Source organism: Crocodylus siamensis, chromosome 1, assembly GCF_052110815.1.
Source record: "Crocodylus siamensis isolate JL-2025a chromosome 1, ASM5211081v1, whole genome shotgun sequence".
In the NCBI taxonomy this organism is placed as follows: Eukaryota; Metazoa; Chordata; order Crocodylia; family Crocodylidae; genus Crocodylus; species Crocodylus siamensis.
Window position 1 is genome coordinate 53,815,822 of NC_143395.1, and position 21,489 is coordinate 53,837,310.

Consider the following 21,489-nt stretch of genomic DNA (forward strand, 5'->3'; position numbering starts at 1 on the left):
CCGCCCCCATGGGGTGGGGTGAGACAGGCTGGTGGTGCACCCTCTGTCCATAGTGGCCTCAAATTCCACCCTCAGAGACTTTTTACTTCTCTGAAATACCTCCTTTAATCTTTTTCTCCTGGTGACTCTCTATTTGTAGGTACCATTGATTGGTCTCCCTGTGGCTGTCATACTGTCCACATTCTGTTCTGTCAGCATATTCCTTTGTGTGAAATAAACCATCAAGTGTGTACATCTTAATTTGGTCATGTACTGGCATCTTAATTTGGGTATGCCTGGCCTTCTAATTTAGTCATTCCACCAAAACTAGATATCCCAGGGGCTTTGCAACTGTGCACTATAACCTGGTGTCAACATAGCAATTCTATCTTTTGTTATAGATTTTTCAGAGAACACTGTGCAAATTTTCCAGCCTATTTGTCCATTGGCCTCAGACACAGTGTCTGCCTTGAAGGCTGTAAAACTTTGTCACAAACAGGCTTTTAGAAACCACTTAATTCTTGCCATTCCCCTGAACCATTGTTCTAATGCAAATCTACTCTACCTACAAGCCTATTCCTGAAAGCAAATTTCTAAATTTCATGTTCTAGCCATCACTCACCTGTCCTTCAGAGCAAGCAGGAGCTAGGAATCCTTCTCTTGCTTCTCCCCTAGACCAGCCGGCTCCATGCTCTGTAGAGCTGGCTGCTCTAGGGATCAAGTGGGGGCTGGTAATATAGCCCTTCCATGTCCCCTGGAGCAACCAGCTCTATGCTGCAGGGGGATTTCCACCTCCCCTCACTCCCCAGAGCCATCAGCTGGATTCCCCACTGTGTAGATCTGGCTGCAACAAGGCTGGATTCCTAGCCCCTACTCACTCTCCAGTCAAGCTAACTCCATGCAGTGCGGAGCTGGCTACTCTAGGAAACAGGTGAGGACTGGATTCCCAGCTCCCTCTCACTCCTGAAAGCAACCAGCTCTGTGTGGGGAGGTCCCCAGCCCTGGCCCTGATCCCAGCTCCTGTGAGAAACTGAGCAGTGTCAGAACCATGGAGAGAAAGCTCCCTGGCTCCTGCTGGCCAGGCTGACCGGGAGCAAATTTGCTCCCAGCCAGCAGCTACACATTTTACTATGCAGTATCTACTGTATGGTTAGTTTACTACCTGTATTTATATGTTGTAGCTAACTGCACATATTAAATTAATTAACTACATTAATTTACTTTGCAATAAATATGACCACCTGTAAATGGTGCTTCTACTTCCTAGGTGAGTGTTCCAGCCTCCAAGTTGTTATATAAAATGTGGGCCCTGTCACCATGCCTTCCTTCTCCTCTGATAGCCACATTTTAAAATAAAACAGGACCCATCCTCAAGCCTTTCAGAGAATAGAGACGGGGTTTCAAAGCGTGTCTACATGAGATGTTTACTGCCCTCCCTGCCCCTGCCCTTGTCCCTGGCAACAGCAAAAATTTTGTTAAGGGACCTAGATATTTTGTGTGTCTCTTGGGTGCCTTTCATTGTTGTCTATGGTTCCCAATGTCTGGACTTGGCATGCTGCATCTATTCAGAAGTGATCCAATGCAGGCACCGAAGCATTTAACTCATCTTGTGTTCTGTTTGAATCTATTTCAACTTGGGAAAGCATGTGAACTCTGACAAAAGCATCCAAATATCTGGATAAAAGTCACATACATCAGCAGATTATATTGTCCAGTAATCTTACTGTTACATCTCTTGTCCAAGAAGTGGGGGAATTATTTTTAGGCTCACCTTACCCTGAGAAGGGTTTACATCCACATATCATATTTCCCTCATTATTGTGCTAACCGCCAGACTGTGGCCAGGCAAGACTGAGATTATCCTCTGTCGCTCATATTTAAACAGGGCCAATAAACAGGAGGAGGAAGGAAAGAAAGAGAAAAAGGATGCAAAAGCCTCACTTCTTTTCCATGTACTATTTGGCTATTGTTCTTTCCTTTGCAGTGTGGTAAAACATGTTTGAGAAGAGGGGTCACTAGAAATTAATTGCCTTAGGATTTACAGTTTGCATGGATGTACAAATGTTTCCATCGTCATGGAGCTCTAGAAATGTTGAACTTGTCCATAATCCCCAAATTACAGATATAAAAACTGACAACAAAAAAGTCAATTTCAGTTCCAAAAGTTCAATTAAGAACTTTATTTTTTTCATTTTTACACAAAGGCCCTTAAAAATATTACTCTAACTTGAAGGGAAAAAAATTTAAAACCAAGTCAAAATGTTTCCAGTTCATGCATCTTAGGTTTCAAGAAAGGTTCCAAAAATGGTGAAAGGCTGTCTATAATATAATGATCTTAAGTTATAAAAGATGGTTAAAATAGCCAATTTCCTGTTCAACATATAGGTCTGTAGCCACAAAACAGCTACTGTATATATGTCTCCACTAATCTTTAATCTCCAAGTATTTACATATTTACATTTATGGCTTAAGTTTAATACTTTGTTGAAGTGTTTCATTGAGTAAAAGCACAAATGTAGTGCCTAATATTTCAACCAAATCTCAAAGATCAGGATTAAGGCCTCATGTACGATCTTATTTCATTTAAAATTTAGGCAGGAATTGCCTAGTAGAATACTCAGAATATAGTTCCTTCAGGATATTATGAATCAAAAAGGTTCAGATGTCAGATTCAGTAGTGACATAAGCAGAATATTTATAGGTTACAGTTCAGCAGCTACTGCATTTTGGATAGAATACCTGAAAAAACCTGAGATCACATGATCAGCTTTTACTTTTGCTAAGGTATCTAGAGCTGTCCAACTGCTCTTACACCCTGCCTATACAAGTTCTCAGGAGTGGGGGGGAGGGTGTTTTAATTAGAGTGGCTTCCAGACAGCTATTTTAATAAACCATCTAATCATCACATGTAATAGGACCAGACACATCTAAAAATGACTGTGGGACATTTTTATCTAAACCTTATTCAGTAAGGTTTAGATAAAGTATCCCATGACCATTTTAAAATATGTGGAGACTTAGTACATGGATGCTGTGGCTATTCTGGAGCATTATAATTAGAACATGGAGCAGACTTGATTTGAGTCAGCTCCAGTGTGTCCTAATTAGAATGCCAACGAGCATGTGTATAGGCAGCCGCAATGATGTTAGAGTGGCTCACTGCCTATCTCACGGTAGATTCACTGAGTCAACTTCTACATCAAGTTACCTGATTGCAGTTAACATTTCTGTATGAGAGAATATGGCATTCTTGATTTCCTGCCCTGAACTACTGTGTGTTCTTGCTGTGCAGATAAAAAGCTGCTATATTTGGCTATGCTTCAGTAGCAAATGAAGTGAAACTTGCATATCCCTAATTTAGCCCACAGGGATAATTTTAAGTTTAATTAATTGATGTTAATAAGTGACTGAGAACATCAAATGAAAGGCAATGAAAGAAACTATTGTTGTTACATACATATAAATAATGATTAATTTTACATCACATTTAAATACAAAGGAAAAACCTGTTGGAAACATGTTAACTGCATTATTTATAAGACTTATTAGTTAATTAATTTGGAGATAGAAAAAAATACAAGGATTTAGTATATTTGAATTCATTGATTCAATATATTAGGTCAGATTTTCAATAAAGACAACAAAGATACAAAATTAGCAAAAGGCAAAATTGCTTGTGTAGAACTGTATATGTGTAATGTGCAGTCTATTTCTATCTAGGCATAGATATGGCCCCTGACACAAGAATATTTGCGTGCTTCATAACCTTATACTTTTAAACTTCTTGTGACAGGATATTATATACATTCTGTCACTGAGCCCCGCATTAGCTGTTTGTCTTTTCTCAGGCCTCCAAATCTCCCTCTCTTGGCTGCCCAAGGGAACCAACTTCAAAAAGGAGTGCTGAAGAGGAGTGTTCATAATGCCAAGATTGTGGGATGGTTAAAGAACTGTGCTGAGATATCAGAAGACACTGGGTTAAACCTTCTGAAGGAGAATGAGTAAAATGTCTTCTGTTTCTTGAGCAAGTTCCCATATCATTCAGCTACTGGGGATAAAATATAGGGGGACCTGTTTTTGCCTCTTGCTAGTCATGTGTTACTGACTGCAGTAATTTTCAGGATTTGAAAGCTCATTTACATCCACAATGGACACATAAATGTAACCAAGTTTCTGACTACCCAGTGTGTAGTCAGCTGAGCATGTTCAGGGGACCCATGCAAATTTACAGATCCACACAGCTGGAATAACAGAACCACAGCCTGCACATAAGTCACTTATGTGGCTAGAAAACAGCCATTTGAATGCACAAAGAAATACATTCTCTGTAAGTGATTTGCTAGTAATCACAATCCAGTGGCAGGGTAAAATTGCACTTTAGAGTTAATTGTAAGGAATGTTAATAGATGTTAAGGTTAGCACATACTGGTCATATCTACATGTGCATATTAAGGCACAACAACAAACTTTGGTGCATGTCACACCAGAGTTTTTTGCTCACAGGCACTGCGTATACACATGCACCCAGGACCACAGCACATAGAGCCAGGTCAGAGCAGCCCTGGCTGGCAGGGAACCCCAAGGGTCAGTCTGCCAGTGTGGGGCTGCTCCGACTTGGCTCAATGTGCTGCAGAAGGGCTGACTGGGGCAAGCAGCCCCCACACAGAAGCATCCTCATGCGCCAGGCAACTGGGTCACAATTTACACATGTGTTACTGTGCATGAAAAAAACTCTGCAGCAGGATACTACTTGTATTTACAAATACTAACCTACTGCAGAGCATATTAGTTTCCTGCAGCCTAATAGGGCCACACATGTGGACACCAAGACATGTATTGTGGAGCTAATTAGACTACTGCAGTAAACATCTCTTGTAGATGTGCCCACTAATAACATGTAGCACATTAAGGGGCCAATAACTTCTCCAATGTGAACTGTTCAGACTTACACATAGAGGCTACCAGGAGTGTGGCTGAAACCTACAATTCTGCTCCGTTCTGCTCTATGCGTGTGCCACTCACTGGCTCTTTAGCTACAGGATAGGTTAGATAATCCCCACCTCTGGATCTCCCCCTCAACTCCTGATTGGCCCCTCTATCACCCTGCCTCCATGAGAGCCGGGCGTGGAGGTTCACCCTCCCTGCCTATTCCCAGGCTCCCTGCAGCCTGTGCCACTCCTACACACCCGGACCCAGCCACCACAGGCCCTGCAGCTGCCAGCAGTTCTTCACCTTTTCCTGCCGCTGTCCACCACCCCACCCAAAGCAGGGGTAGAGCCCAGATGTCCTGACTCTCAGCCATTCTCCTGCTCATCAGCCACTAGAGATTGGCAAATCACAGATATACAGGTAAGAAGCATTAATAAACCTTGATGTGGGACTGTTCACAGCACATTTTAATTTTAACATCGCTTAGGTACTACAGATTTAGTACAGTCTAAGTGTAACATGTAACTTCACTTGAAGTGGCATAACTTAAGATGCCTACAGGGTATTTAGCACTTGTTAACAAGCTCTAATGTGTGAACATTCAAGTTTTAACTGCTCTTAACATGAACTAATTGTAAGGTGCAATCTTACCTGCAGTGCTGAGTATTCAACCAAACCTAATCCTCAGTTTGGTCCTTCTAACTGCAAGAAAATTTTCTCTGAAAAGTTCTCTCTTGTGACATGAAATATTGACAGACTATTTCAATAGAAGCAGGGAGAACTAGAAATGTAGATTGGAATGAAATAATCTGAACAATCCTAAACACACATAACTTTTATGATATATTCATCTGTTTTATACTTGGTCTAAATTACTTTGAAAATTGCCCCTCATGGACATTTGTAGCCTTAGACCTCCTTCCAACCAGATTGCTATGATGCTTTTCAGTATTTAATTAGTGCCACATGACATTCTGGTGACCCACTGATTCTATAAACCCTTGACCTAAGGGCTAAATAATTCACACCTAAAGAAAACTTTTAATTTACATGAGCCAATACTGTCGTCTAGCAATTATTCTTCATTAAATGGTTTGAGAGGTGCTGATGGCCTTATGGATAGTCCCCTGATGTCACTTCTTCTATAAAGTATGCTTGTACAAATAAATATCAAAGCTTTTTAAAATTAGAAAAGTGTTGAAAAAAATTGGGAAGTATTTTCCAAACTCTGAAACAAATAGAAAGTTGTGTAGGAGAATCACTTATAAATTTACTTCTAAGACACTGGACTTGATTCACTTTCACATTCATATGGGTATATTTAAGCAATACTTTATTTTAGGGGAATTGAGATATCTATCTAGACTTCAGTTGAAATTAGAAAAGAATCAGCCCTACTTGTTCTCATCCTCTCTTGTGATGCCAGAATGACTTCCCAGAAACAAAAGGAAAATGTACATTTTAATTCTTGACTTTCAGTTGTGTAATCTTGTATGTAATGTGTCTTTAATAAGAATTGCAGCTGTTTGGAAAACAAGAATATAATTTAATGAAAAAAAATGCTTACATTTGTTTTTAATCACACAGCAGAATTTAACTAAGACCTGAGTTTTTTTAACAGGGAAGGTAGACAATTCAGTATCAAGTTCTTTCTCCAAAGCTTAAAGAATAGGCTAGTGCTCTAACCAGTGGGATACTGGCTGTTCTTCATTGGACTAAGAATTCTATCCTGGACCTACAATTTGATTTTGAAGCACTGGCATTTTCCAAAAGAAAACTGCTTTGCTGAAAAATACCAACAAGGCCAAAAAAAATCATTTAAACTCTTCTGAGAATTGAAAGACTTATTTATATTTTTTAAAAATTACCCTCTTATGACAAGAGTATCAAACATAGCCACAGAGGCTGGATGAGGGGCATAGGGCCAGTCTAAGGAGCAGCACCAGATACCACATGCATCACTCATTCAGTGAACAGGGTCAATCTGTGAACACAATCTAGACCAGCCCTGGATCCAACATCCAGAGCTAGTCGATCCCAGACACTGCATGCAGCAAACAGCCCCCCATGCATCACTTTGCAAGATTCATTCCAGGGCTTTAGTGCGGTATCTTTTATACCTTAGGAAATAATTGGCATGGACAGATGGCTGCTTTAAAAGGTTCATCTTTAATGAATAAAGACAAGTTTTGTTTTGTTCTGTTACAGTGTCAGCAAGTTTTTGTATGGGAATTAAGGAAATAGCTTCTGAATTAGAAATTACTAGAGCTTAAGTGTTGGGGTGGCAAATGACAGAGGAACTACAGAAACCCTCCTTGGCATACCCAGTTCACTCTCCCTTTCAGCATCCACACCCAGCCACTTTGTGACCAAGGATGTAGGGCAAGATGGGCCTATTGTCTGACCCAGTAAATGCCAATTCTTGTGTTCTTAAAATTAATCTTTGTCCTTTGTATATTGTGCAATACTATATATGCAGTCCCTAGAAACTTAACAACATTTCATTCATGATCTATCACCATTTCATTCATGGTCTATTTTCTTTTTTGGTAAATGTTTTTTTATAAATTATGTTTACTAATAAATCTAACTTATCAAATTACAAATTTAATATTTAAATTTACATCAAACACCTTAAGGTATATGAGAAAAAATCACCCTCTTTGTCTGCCTTCCTGGTCTGAGTCTGCCCAGCTCCCTCTGTTCCAAACTGTGGATGCTGTATTCACCTGGGATCCATCGGGAAAGGGGAAATCACTTGCTCTTTTGTCTTGTGTTTCCCGCCAACCAAGACTGTGTAACCCTAACAGCTCTTATCCAAGAATGCTGACACCCGTTAAAAAGATTAGTCTTCATCGGGTAGCCCCTGTTTGTGGTTGGAACTTTGTGATAAGGCACAAAAACTTTAAAAGTGGTTCACTCCATTTTGAAGGGGTCAGACATTTTGGGACACTGAAACAAGCAATCAGTCTCAAGGTCTCTGGATGAACATGTAAGTAACTTCCCTGAAACTTAGTCAGTAACTTAAGACTCAGTGAACTAGACACATATCCAAAGGGAAGTCCATTCCAATTTGCTCAAGTGGGTTTTCTATCAATTTTCCATTGTTTTGTACTTCTTCCTCACCCTCTCCTTCTCTGATCAATAAAGTTATGTTATTGCCTCACTGCATCTGTGCTTGAGAGTGCTGAGGCAAAGCTTTTTAACTCCCTTTTGCTTGGCTGGTTAAGAGGGGTGTGGCGTTTTACTTTCCTCCCATACAGGAGGCTACTTGTAAATGCTTCAGGCTAAAAGGTAGCACCCCAAAGTACCACAGTGGATTAATCACCCCCAAGGTCTAGAGGGTGCACAGAGCCCTAACCAAGACCCAGGCCCAGGTGGCGGCAGCATTACTCCAGGGTAATCCTCCAGGAAGGGGGTTAGCCAGATGTAGGCACCCCAGTGAAGACACCCAAAGCACTGATGTTTGGTCAGGCACAGTGAGGCAGGTGGTTCAGCGCAGGAGCACCCCCTGCTGGCCCACCACACTATACACATAGACAGACACTTTTATTCCATCAACAGTACTCCCTTAACCCAAGTCAATGTCAAAAGAAGAAAACCTTTCATTCTTTTCCTTTAAGTCTCCAACTTAAATTGCTGTTAATGCTTTGTGCACTCTGTTCAGTATTTGTCTTTGAATAAAGGCTTTTTAGTTTGTTTTCAGAATACTGGAATTTACACCTCTACAACTAAGTGGCCCCAGAATAGGATTGATGGTGAAGCAGGCTTTGCCTGGGTTTTGGATTGGAATAATTTTACGCCAAAAACAAAGTGGCAAGTCTGGCAACACACCATTGTAATGTTAATACCATTGTGATCACACCAAAGCTATAGCTATCTGGAAGAAAAAGACAGATCAAATTTTATTTAATAATATATATTTAGATCTGACCAGCTTCACACAACTGTGTGATGACATCTTAAGAGGATCCAATTTTTTGTTTCCCTTTCCATACAATTGAAGGACCACAATTTGAGAGGGAGGCACAGGGCACAATAGCTAACTCTGGTGATGTCTAAACATGCATTTATTCCAACAATAAAAAATACTCTTCCCAGTGTGAAAATGTTGCCCTGTGAGGTCAGGCCAACTCTCAGGATCTCAACATTGAGCTGTTAGACAAGAGGGTGTGACACAATTGCACAGATACAAACAGACAAATCAATTAGGTGCATACACAAACACACACACACTACCAGCTCAGGCACATGCACATCCAAATCAGCCTAGGCACATATATATCAATCACCAATTCAAGCACATACACACCACACACTAAAAATTAGACAAAAATCAATTGTCAATACCCACACACTCAGTACACATACACAGATCACTAATTTGTATATCATGCACAAAATTATATATATACACACACACACACACACAACCCACCTACACATACACACAGGTAAGTTCCTAACTTGGATAGTACAGTGTGTATGTGTGTGCTTGGGGTACCTGAGATATTTGGGGGAAGGTTAAGGTGAGAGAGAGAGAGAGTTAAAGTGTAGAGAGTGAAAGTTGCCAGAACTAGGATTAGAACCAGTGGACTCAGCAAAAGCTAGCTGAGGAACTGAGGCTTGGATTTACTTAAGATCAAGTGGCCCCAGGGTTACTTGAGGTCACTGGGGGGGGGAAGAAAGAAAAAGCCTGGTGGCAAGGAGGAGACAGCCAGGATAGAAACTGAAGCAGAAACCTGCTTGTTCAAGGGATAAGACAGTGGCAAAGAAACAGGGGGTTTATAGGCAGAGAGGAGCTCAGGATAGGTGTTGAAGGTGGCAGTGAGCCAGAAGCAGGAGAGGGAGAAATGAGACAGAAATTAGAGGGGCGAGGAGCAGAGATTGGAGCAGGGCTGAACCATAGTAAACCAAAACCCAGCTTAGGGGTCCAAATAACAGTTTTTTTACACAAACAACACAGCCCCATGAAATTATTGGTTCTCTCTCTCACCCCCCCCCACACACACACACACCCACACACACACAAGCACTCACAAGGGCAGCAGGAGAAAGACTCAGTGGAAGGGTTGAAGTCCAGGTGGGGAAGAGAAACAGAGTCCAAGACCTTGTTTGAAGAGGGGGTGGAGGTGATAGTTACCTATCCAGGCTGGAAAGGCATCTTTGTCCAGTAGGTGTTGTCCAGCGGCCTTTGGGTGGATAGGTGGTGTGGCATGGTCCAGATGGCGAGGGTGTCCCGAGGAAGTAAAGTCAGTCTTTACTACCCCTTTTTATGTGGCAGACTGTCTCTGATCTCCTATGGGGAGGGTCTGTCCAGGCAAAATCAGTCCTGTTTCCGAGGGCTTCAGGTGTTCTTACTGAGCATGCACAACCTTGGCACAATGGTGGGTTGCCTCATCTTTTGTTTCTTGAATGTTGAGGGTGGTTCCAAGGGCTGGGTCTTTGGTCCAGGTATTGATGTTAATAGTTCAGTCATTCAGAGGAAGCTATTTTTAGACATACTGCCATTGTCTCTCAAGCACCCTCTTTCATCCCCATTCATTCAGGAACCAAGTTACATAGGAGGGGTAGGTATGAGTCACAGGTTACACAACCAGGCATGGGGATAAGGTTGAGGCTTGACATCACAAGATGGAAACTTGACATGACCTGTGTTAACTTACATATATAGGCCTAAAACAGTAATCACACAATATAAAAGCAGTAAAAAGAAATCAATACAAACATAATAATTATCACTTATAAAACAGTGAATATCTATGTCAAAATAGCACAGCATTTATTTGCAAAGAGAGGAGAGAAAAATAAAACTTAATACCTAAAATAAAATGTTAAAGCGTATCCCACATCTTAGCTTACTTACACTTATCTATAGGGAATAGAGAGGGAGAAACAAAGTCAGAAATGGTTGGGGTGGGAGGGAATGCATTTTAAAATAAATTTTAAAAAAGAAAAACTGGGGGTTTTGCTATAAAAACTATATATAAAGTCTGTGTTTTACTATGCTGCAGTGGGAAGGCCACAGGGCAGGGGCACCTAGGGAGCAGAGCCTGGAGGCAGGCGGCCGGCACCCCAGCTTTGGGCTATTCCTTGTGTGTGCACATGTCTACATGTGCAGTCACTTACTGCACAGTAAAAATCCCTAATCACTACCTGCAAATTAAATTAAATCCCTAATCCCACACTTATTGGCAGTGGATTTATGACCCAGATACCTTGTTCCAGGTGGGCCCAAGCCCTTAGACTGACCATGACCTCTCCATTCAATAATAGTTGAATGTTATTGATACAGTGATAGCAGATAAAAATAATGTAAACAATTCTATATCAACCAGTCCCAGGGTTCATAGATTTCATAGACATTAGGGCTAGAAGGGACCTCAGCAGATCATCAAGTCCAGCCCCCTGCCTGAGGGGCAGGAAGTCAGCTGGGGTTATAGGATCACAGCAAGATAAGCATCCAATTTTCTCTTGAAGGTGTTCAATGTAGGTGCTTGAACCACCTCCAATGGCAGGCTATTCCAGGCCTTGGGGGCTCGTACAGTAAATTAATTCTTCCTTATGGCCAGCCTGAAACGGTCTTGCAGAAGTTTATAACCATTTAACCTCGTCATCACTTGGGGCGCTCTGGTGAACAAACATTCCCCCAGATGCTGGTGGTCACCCCTGAGAAACTTATAGGTCGCCATCAGATCACCCCTGAGCCTGCACTTTTCCAGGCTAAAGAACCCCATAGCTCTCAGCTTGTCATCATAAGGTCTGATTTGCTGACCTCTGATCATGCACATGGCACTTCTCTGAGCTCTCTCAAACTTCTCCACATCCTTTTTTAATTTTGGGGCCCAAAACTGGAAGCAGTACTTCAGCTTCAGCCTCACCAAGGCCGAGTACAAGGGGAGAATGACGTCTCAGGATTTGCTTGAGAACCATCTATGGATGCAAGCCAGCATTTTGGTCACTTTACTAGCTGCAGCATCGCATTGCAGGCTCATGTTCATCTTGTGGTCAATGATGACCCCAAGTCTCTTTCTTCCATAGTACTAGCCAGCATAGCCTATAAGGATGCTGCAGGTTTTTCCCCCGAAGGTGGAGAACGTTGCATTTTTCAGTGTTAAACACCATCAGGTTCTCATCCGCCCATTTGCTGAGCCTGTCCAGGTCAGCCTGGATCGCCCTCCTGTCTTCAGGTGTGGATGCTTTGCCCCAGAGTTTGGTGTCATCGGCGAACTTGGCCAGTCCACTTCTGACTCCAATGTCCACATCATTAATGGGTTCACAGAATCAAAGTATATCTGGCCAGTACATGAACTTCACCCTGAGGTTCTCTCTTGAATGTCAGATGTTAGCAGCCTGGCGGTTGGAGGCCAAGGCCCACCCCCACCGCCGGTGGGGTGAGTGAGAGAGGCTGGTGGTGTGACCTCTGTCCATAGTGGCCTTGGCTTCTCCTCTCAGGGATCCTTTACTGCTCTGAAATGCCTCCTTTATACCTTTCATATTTTCCCACTAAAAATAGAAAGATAATTCAATGCTTGACCTACAGTGAATTTGAAGTATTGGGATCATCTTTTAAGGATATTTGAAATAATTTAGTAGCAGGGAGTTGTTATTTCATCCTGCTTTGTAAGCTGTTTTCCCCAAACTAGCCACTTTAAAGAAAGTCAACAGAAAAAGAAGGCCTGAAAATTCTTGTTTCCATTCTTTGGCCACTTTTCCTTTTATATATCATTTGCAGTTTGCTTCAGTTATGGTAACAAAGTCAGTCATTGCCCAGGAAAAGTAAAAAGAGAAATGTCATTATATTATTGTTTTTGTCATGGCAGCTGAGTTGTGCTTAAGTGAAAATGTCACTGGCTTACAATGAGATAATATTACAGTCATGTAATAGAAAACATATATCAGAGTTTTCAAAGAGGGATTGTCACCTAAACAGGAACATATGTGCGTAAGTCTTTACTTTAAGGGAAATTACACTTTCTTTTCAAAAAGAACTTGAACTGAGTACAAGGTGGTCATATACACTTAGCTGAGACTGAATGCCTTTGAGCAGTTTAGGAGAGGAAGTTTGAATTTATGCTTATAAGACTATATAGGAAATTAATTAACAAACTGTATATATGAGGAATATATACAATATATCAAGAATTAACTATTAGGCCAGCCCATGTTTATATGGTATACTCTGTTACTTCTCAGGGTTAGTGCAGTGGTTCAGACAGCTTTTAGGAACATGTTTAAGATACTTTTTTATTGTTTAAAATAATTGTTTAAGGAAAGAGAATTAGACCAAGAAAACATTAGACAAAGAGGTGTGATTGTAAAGTTTAAAAGATCTGTAAGACAGAAGATAGAGCAAACGAAAGGCAGGGATAAAAGATTTACACATATACATTTTATTGAAACACTTTGAGGGGCAAGGAGATTTTTAAACATATTTTTTCCTAGCCATTCTTTTGGTCCTACTATAATATTAACTAATGGGACAAAGTGATGCCATACATTTGCTGCATACCCTATGTTTATTCTATTCATTGAGCATTCTTTCTCTGATTAGAAAACTACTGATATCCATGTGCAAAACTGCTCAGTCACATAGGTCCTATCCAAATAGGAAAGTTCCTACCCTAAAACTTACAGTTTTCTATATGATCATCAACTAATTTGGATACAAAAGTTTTGGGTCTTGAAAATCTGTCTGCAAGTTTCTAAAGTATACACAGAGTGCAGAATTAATGTAATGTTTAAAGTGGAGAATGTATGTTGGCGTTATTATTTGAAAGACAGACTTTCTATCCGCTGTAGGTATTTTTCTAAACAAAGTGTTGTGATTCATCTCATCCATCCTGTCTTTCTGTGAAGTTTTCAAGGTAGATATCCCTCATGCAATGAAATACCTTCTTGGGAAATTAGGGAGTATAAAATAAACTATTAAAATATAGCTCTACTAAAACCACAAAAACCTAGGCCAGTATTAGCTTTGGAAAAAACCCAAAAAACAAAAAAAACCCCCAAACTTAGTGCACCCATAAGAATTCTTAGTTTTAGAGAGCATACGGATAGCTTAGGGGTATTTCTGTACCTCACAAGGGGGCAGGCAAACTCCATCTGTTTCTATGCTTTTGTAATGAAAGAAAGGGCTAAAAGGTCTCAGGGTAGGTCTGCGTAGTAGAAGCTAAGAAGCAGGCAGTGAGCCATCTGACAAAGAATGATACTCTACTTGAATTGTCTACTAATCCGCAGATACTCAGATAGTATCTTCAGTGGTGTTGATAGTAATATTCAGGACAATTTTACCATTTGTCACACATCTCACTTTTCAGAAGAAACATTTGGAAAATATCTGTCCTTTCAGTTTATACATCATAAGATTAAACAAACAAGGTAGTCCATGAAAACTGTTAAGGTTCTACTTCACTTTCTGTTGGTAAATCAAAGATATGAATATTTAGTTTTTGTCTCAATAAAAATGGAGACATATCTAAACCCTGTTAGTGTTCTTATTTTATATGTATCCATATCAAGACAGCTATAGAATATATTGTGGTACTTATCGCTTATTTGTCTTGGAATGAATTGGGCTTCTGAAAGAAAAAAAGCTACTGGAATAGCTGAAATTATTGTTTCCCTATATTTCTTTCCAGTTCCTATGGCCTGGCACTATATGCCTCCTTCCTGTTGCAGCAAAGACTCTCCTCTAAGTCCACACTTGGGGCTGGTGCCATCCCCTTCCCCTCTCAGCAGCTCCTAGTTAAAATACTGCGTGTAAATATTCTCACAGCAATGAGTGTCTCCAGGATTGAGTCTGCAGAGATTCTGCTTCCTTCAGTGCACCATTTTTGATACCTTTTGTCTAACAAATTAAGGTACCAGCAGGAGATTCAGGGTGGAGGAGGGGTTGCAGCCAAATGTTTCAATACATATCCAGTGAAAACAGAAAATAGGATTTTTTTCCCCCCTGCTTTCCCCCACCACACAATTCCTCCAAAAATTGACAGATATATCATGCTGCTCGTCCTTGCACTGTCATTTTGTATCACTTTGTTCTCATCCTTACAGAAATCATGCTGACCCTGTTCACTATTAAGTCTTCTTTGTTTTAATGGTTTATTTTAGATTCCCTAATTTCCCAAGAAGATATGTCTCCCAAGAAACAAGCTAGTATAAAGCTGTGAGTCAGCACCAATGCTGGGGATTTGCATCAGAAAAGTTTATGAAAGTGGCAGTAATTTTCATATTGCTACAAGTAATTTACTACTATGTTCCAGCTTCCTCTCTTTGGTTTTCTTTAAATAGTAACTTTATTCCACAAGACTAGTGCTTTCAAGGCAAATTTCTTATCCTTTTTGGTTGCATGGCTGATCCCAATCCTTGACAAATAATTTAATCCATCCGCCATAGTCAAACATTCATGTTATAAATATATAAGCAACATAGGTTTTAATTTCCTCTGTAATAAATAAAATCATTGGTATATAGATCTGAAATTCATTAACTTTATGTAATATATGTTACTTAACACTGACATTTGCAACATTGATAATTGAGTTGATCATATTCTATGGGAAACAAAACCTTTAAAATGCAACCATATAAACCCTAAAAACAATAGAAGTGGGGCATGATTTAGGATACTACCCCTTCCTTTACTCATTCTCTTTGTCCCTAAGTAATGCAGAAGCTTCACAATTGTTTATAGTACTGTAGTTTGTTTTGCAGGTAGAACCAAAGAGTAAAAGAAAATAGCTCTTATATCCATTTCTGGGCAAAAGTGCACAGGAGAAATGCTAGTACCACAACTATATTTATCACTGAAACTTCCACAGTGACAGTGAAAAAAGTGCAGAAGATCTGGTCTCAACCACTTGGCACTTAGGCTAAGTACAGGCAATAAAAAAGCCTGAGGCTGAATCAATTCAATCTTCACAGGTCAATCTAGGCTGCATAGTCTGAGCTGATAAGCAAGTGAACAGACACTCACTTTTGATTCTGGAAATGAAGCCAGTTCTTGCGGTGCCCCAGGCCAAGGAGCAGAGAGGTGCTAGAGCACACTTCTCTGCTCAGCTGGAGCAGTCAGCTTGGGCCAGGGCTAGCCCACCCATCCTAGGGGGAGTTCACAAGGGAGGTGCAAAGCATCCTGGGGTGCTGGGATACAGTTAGCTCGAGTGTTGATGGGACCTGGGACAGAAGTTAATAAACCAATTTAAACTAATTCAGTTCAGTGTGATACTGCATCCATCCAGGTTTATCTTAATCTGCTTTTGGTCATCTTTAAAGCTATTTATGTGGACTGAAATTCTGTTGTGTTACAGATCTGAACTTGTTTCTGATTACTTGATTATGTGTAATATCTGTCCCTAGCCTTAAAGATTCATTGGAAACATGATTCATTCCAGGAGATCTGCACCACTTATCTACCTTCTGAATTCTGTCTTTGGTTTCTTTTCTCCCTTGAAAAAAATGGGTGGTTCTTTGACCACACTGCTTTCGTTTCCAGTCCACAGAGCATTCAGCAACAGTCATGAATACAAATACACTCATTCTACCATGGCATTTGTTTTGCCATGACAAATATTTTCCAGTGCCTAAAACAGTTAAGATCTGTTGCTTCCAGTTGGGACAGAAATGCCTATGTGCTGAGAGAAAAGTAAAAATTAAAATTAAAATTGCTTCAGTTATATGCAATAAACAATAATAGTTGAATATCATAAGCAAAAAAAAAAAAAATTGGTTACCTTACTCCTTGACTACAGTGTGATAAGTTTGCCTCAGCATTTAAAAGGACCAATAAGTTGAATCTTACCATTGAAAGTAGTTTTCATATAAATGATTAAGTGGTAATAAGAGTCAGTAGCATAACAGTGCAGCTTGGCACCCAGGGCAGCTGCTGCACACAGAGGCAGCTTCAACATCTGGTTGCCATGGCCACTGTGATCATGATTGCATGGCTGAAGCAAAAGTGAGTTTTTCCACCTGCCACCTCCATTGGTGCCTGGGGCAGTTTCCTGTCCCATCACCCTAGCTATGCCACTGATCAGAGGTATCTAACAAGCAATATGAATAAGTTAGATACTTTCATAGCATGCTGTGAAATGTTTCATAGCATGCTATACCTGCAATGTTTAAAGTCCTAATAAAGCATTTCATGTCTCTTAATCTTATGCCCAAGTGCTTCCACTGAAGTCACTGTACTTGTTAGGCATATGCTTAGGAGAAAGGAAATCAAACACTATTTTTTTCTAATGTCCCTGTAGTTCAGTAAAATGGGATTTTCCATTTTCATAAGGAAGGCATCTTCTGAAGAAGTGGTTCTCAACCTTTTTTGGACCAGGACCGATTGGTAAATATTGATGGCCAGTCCTGACCCACTGCCTCTCACTCCTGACCCGCAGCCCTGTCCTCATGGTCCAAACCCCCAGCGTGTGGGGCAGGTGGTGGGTGTTTGGCAGGAGGGGGAGTAGTTTGTGGGGTCCACTGGTGGTTCCAAGCAGCCCCTTGGAGGCTGGATATCTGACAGTCTGCAAGGAAAAAGCCACTTTCCCACATGTTTCTCCTTTAAAGGAGAATCCGTTTTTAAAGTTTGTTGATTTATTTTTAAAGTTTGTTTGTGACGCTTTCATATATTCTTGCGAACCAGTTTTGGGTCACAACCCACAGGCTGAGAAATGCTGTTCTAAAGGCATGTTGAGATTTAAATAAACCTTTTTTGTTTATTCAGCTGCCAGACACATTAGAATGAGGTTTCCTTTCCAGTTACTGCACAAAGACTTTTGGAACGCCTTAACATTTGCTGCTCCTTTGTGGCAACAGAACCCTTCTTCTGGCAAAGTTACTTTACCCGTTAAGTGGAGATAAGCTTGTCCTGCAGCTCCTGCATCTTCTGCTAGCTACCATACTTTCTTTAGCAGCAAGTGCCTTCTTAGGATGCACTTCATGCTCAAAGCGGAACAGGTGCCGAGTGGAATCACTTGGAGTTCCCAGGAGTACTTGGGTATGTACAAGGTTATGTAGGATTTTAGTAGCAGCTTCTGTCACCTAACAGAAGTTGTAGCTGCCAAAAGAGGTAAATATAGACAACATCTAAGGATCCACATATTCTTTATATATTTTATCTTTCCCCACAGCACAAATAGGATTAAGTTTAGTATTCTTTAACATCATATCCTTTGCAGAAATATCTGTAAAAATGTTAGTCAGTGATGGCAAAGTTTGGTTCATCTGTGATTTCTGTTCAATTACTATTTTTGGCCATGTCAAATTCACTAAATGAATATCCATATGCGTTCTCATAAATTTTGCTAGGTGATGGGAACTCAACCATAAAGTTAGGATAAGTTAGTAAAGTCTTCCTCAGATCAACCTCCCCACCATTTTATATATTCAGAGTGTGTTTATTAAAATTAATACATTACACAACACTTTATGAAAAAGTCACAGAACATTAATTATATACTACACCATATGTCTGTGGTCCTGCATGGCCATATGCACTATGCTAATAATGCAAGCCTGTTAAAAGTATATCATTGTGACTTGCAGTTGCAAACAGGCAGGCAGTAGTCCTTGTCATTACTAGTAAGGGACAGAGAGTGTGTGGTGAGTCATTTGCCTCAGATGGCTCCCTGTTATTGTATCAAGAATGCTGGAGGGAAATGTTTGTGATTATGAAGTGCAAAGACAAGAGATCTGTTATGTTTCTTTGAAGAAATAGTTTTGTATATTCAAGAATATCAGTTCTTTTACTCTATGCTTCACAATATGGATTATTTTATTAAAACTGGACATGTATTATGTGTGAAAGGTTTTGCTCTTCTAAATATATATTTAATATTTATTATGTAGTTCATATGCCAATGCCATATACTAGTATATTTTAAAATATATATATTACCTTTTCCTAAATAACAAAAGCATGAGATCTACATGTGTAATGTTTATCTACATGTAATTAATATATTTAAGGGAATGAAAATCACAAAAATCACAAAGAACAAAAGCTTGCTTCAGAAAAAACATTTTTAATAACTCAGTCCTTAATGTCAACCTTTTACATAAACATTAAGCAATCATTTTCTCTTTCTGGGTGTGTCTACACTGTAATTAAAGATATGACCATAATGCATGGAGCTAAGTGAGCTAGTTTAAATAGTTTAGCTTGGATACCAATAATATTGTAGCTGTGGATGTCAGTGTGACCCAAGGCCTTTAGTAGCTACCCCACACCAAGCTTTATGCTACTGAGGCTACATATCTATTAGTACTTGGAATTAGCGAGTTTAAAGCTAACTCAGGTATGTTTACATGAGCTGCAGTCACATTTTAATACAATGTAGATGCCTACATCTCCCCCACTCCCCCACTCTCTCATGTCCTGTATTTTTAAGAACGATAACATGGTTTCCGTGAGTCTGCCTCACCAAAACCCATCGATCAGGGGTAGAAAAACCCTAGCATGCATGCCAGAGTGTGGTACACAAAGGCATTTTGCTTGACACACACACCTCAGGGAAGGGGACAGGCCTGCATTGCCACAACAAGGATCAGGACCCGCATGGCTCCTCTACTGTGCACCCCTGGCATGCCAACATTTTACCAGATGAGGTTGTGGGTGTTTTTGGCACTGTCAAAAACTTTGCCAAATCCTGCCATAGACCTCAAAATAAATGCTCTCTTTGACCAATGATGGACTTTTGAATCAAGTCCCATCTGTTAAAGAGAAAGTAAACTGATGTAATTTTTTAATATCATAATTGTAAAAATTGATCAAATGTTAAGTTATATTCTTAGGGGACATCATTTTGTAAAACTGGAGAGTCAAAAATCCTTTCCCATTGTTTCATTAACTATGTTTGGACAAATGGAATTTGAACAAATTGATTTCAGCTACTATCAGATGCCATTTGACTGTAATGTCAAAGCTCTGGTATTTCAGAGCCTGTATTTCCTTTTATAACTTGATTGTTATCTTATCTACTGAACTTTGAAATACTACAGGGTGTTATTGAAAAAAGTGACATTGTACTGGGCAACTGATCTGTTCAATTACTAGCCTTATCAAGTGCTGCGACTGAGTAGTCCAAAAGCTAAACAGATCAGCTGCCCATTGTGCTTTCTTGTTGGGATGTTGCAAGTTTATTTTTTTTTTTTGTATTTTTGGGTAGAAATTGCAGCCCCATTCAGGATAAGCTTCAATGGAAACTTGATTCATAAGCTGGCATTACTCATTTCTCCTCATAGTCAAACAGACTTAAAAGAAATATGCTGAGAGCATCACTTCAGCTACTAAATATTTCAAACTAATATTCTCCTAAAACACGCTTGTGCATATTCAGCATTTGTTTAATCAAGGTACGTAAACATTATCTTAAAAAATTATTCCTCTTCCATTTTTCACTGGTACTAAAGAAAGAGACAAATTATCAGCTTAAAATGCTGCCAAGCCTATGTATGCAATGTATGGAACAAATGGAAGCAGAAAAACTTTACTGTAAAGCATTAGTTAGGCACTGGTTCTTACAAACCTGGCAAAATACAATTTTTCATATCATGACACTGATAGACTGTCTTTGTTTTTAGATTTCATGCTATAACAACAATCCACAAATGTTAAAATTGCTCCACCTGATATTTGAGTGTCTGCAAGTTTGATTTAGATTATTACTGCTACAGGTCAGGCAGTTCAGTCAACCAGGGTCATGCCACCCAGTCAGCTGGCCTCTTTCTTAGCCTCATGCTCTAAAGAAATATGAACCAATTCAGATCATACTGTATTGTGATGGAAATCATTTCTAATAGACTGTGGTTACAAGATGTTGCAGAAATATTATACATCATTCAGCACCAGTAATACATCTTTTTCCATAGAGCAAAGAGTTCCCTATTTAACGAGAATGGCCACATTCATCTTGATCTGCCTGTACTTCATACATCACATGGCTACAATACTGATTCACTATCAAAAAGTGGCAGAACACTGAAAAGAGATGTCTGAAAATGACAAAAAAATAATTGGATTCTCACTTACAGAAAAGATCAGATGTCATGGCTCATCCTTTGCATTCAAGATGGTCATAGAAATGGGACTTCTTTTCTTTTTATTTTCCTCATGGAAGACAGCTATGAAAGATAGCCTGATTTGTACAAATTGAGCCAATATTATAAGGAAACCAGCTAGAATTTTATCTATAAACCTTCCAACTAAATTGTTTGCATTGTCACTTTTATTAGTGTCTAACCTTTGTGCCTAGCAAGGTGGTTAAAAGTCTTCTCTTGAGGTCATTTTGACATGTTGATGTAAGTGATAGAAAAATAGGTGCTGTCTCATTCATTGAAAAATTGTTCTGTACATGCTTATCTGGATTAGGATTTGTTTTCCCATAGAATCTACAGTTGATGACAATATTCTATGCCCCGATTGTGCAGTCAGCTTCACAACTGGGACCAGTAAAACAGTGGGTTTTTTCATCATGATATCATATGTTGACCTGTATTTAAAATGAAATTTACATGGCTAACCTTAATATTTGGGGATTTTACCTTAGTCCAAGAGCCTCTGCAGGTACATCTACAAGTACAATTAATGCA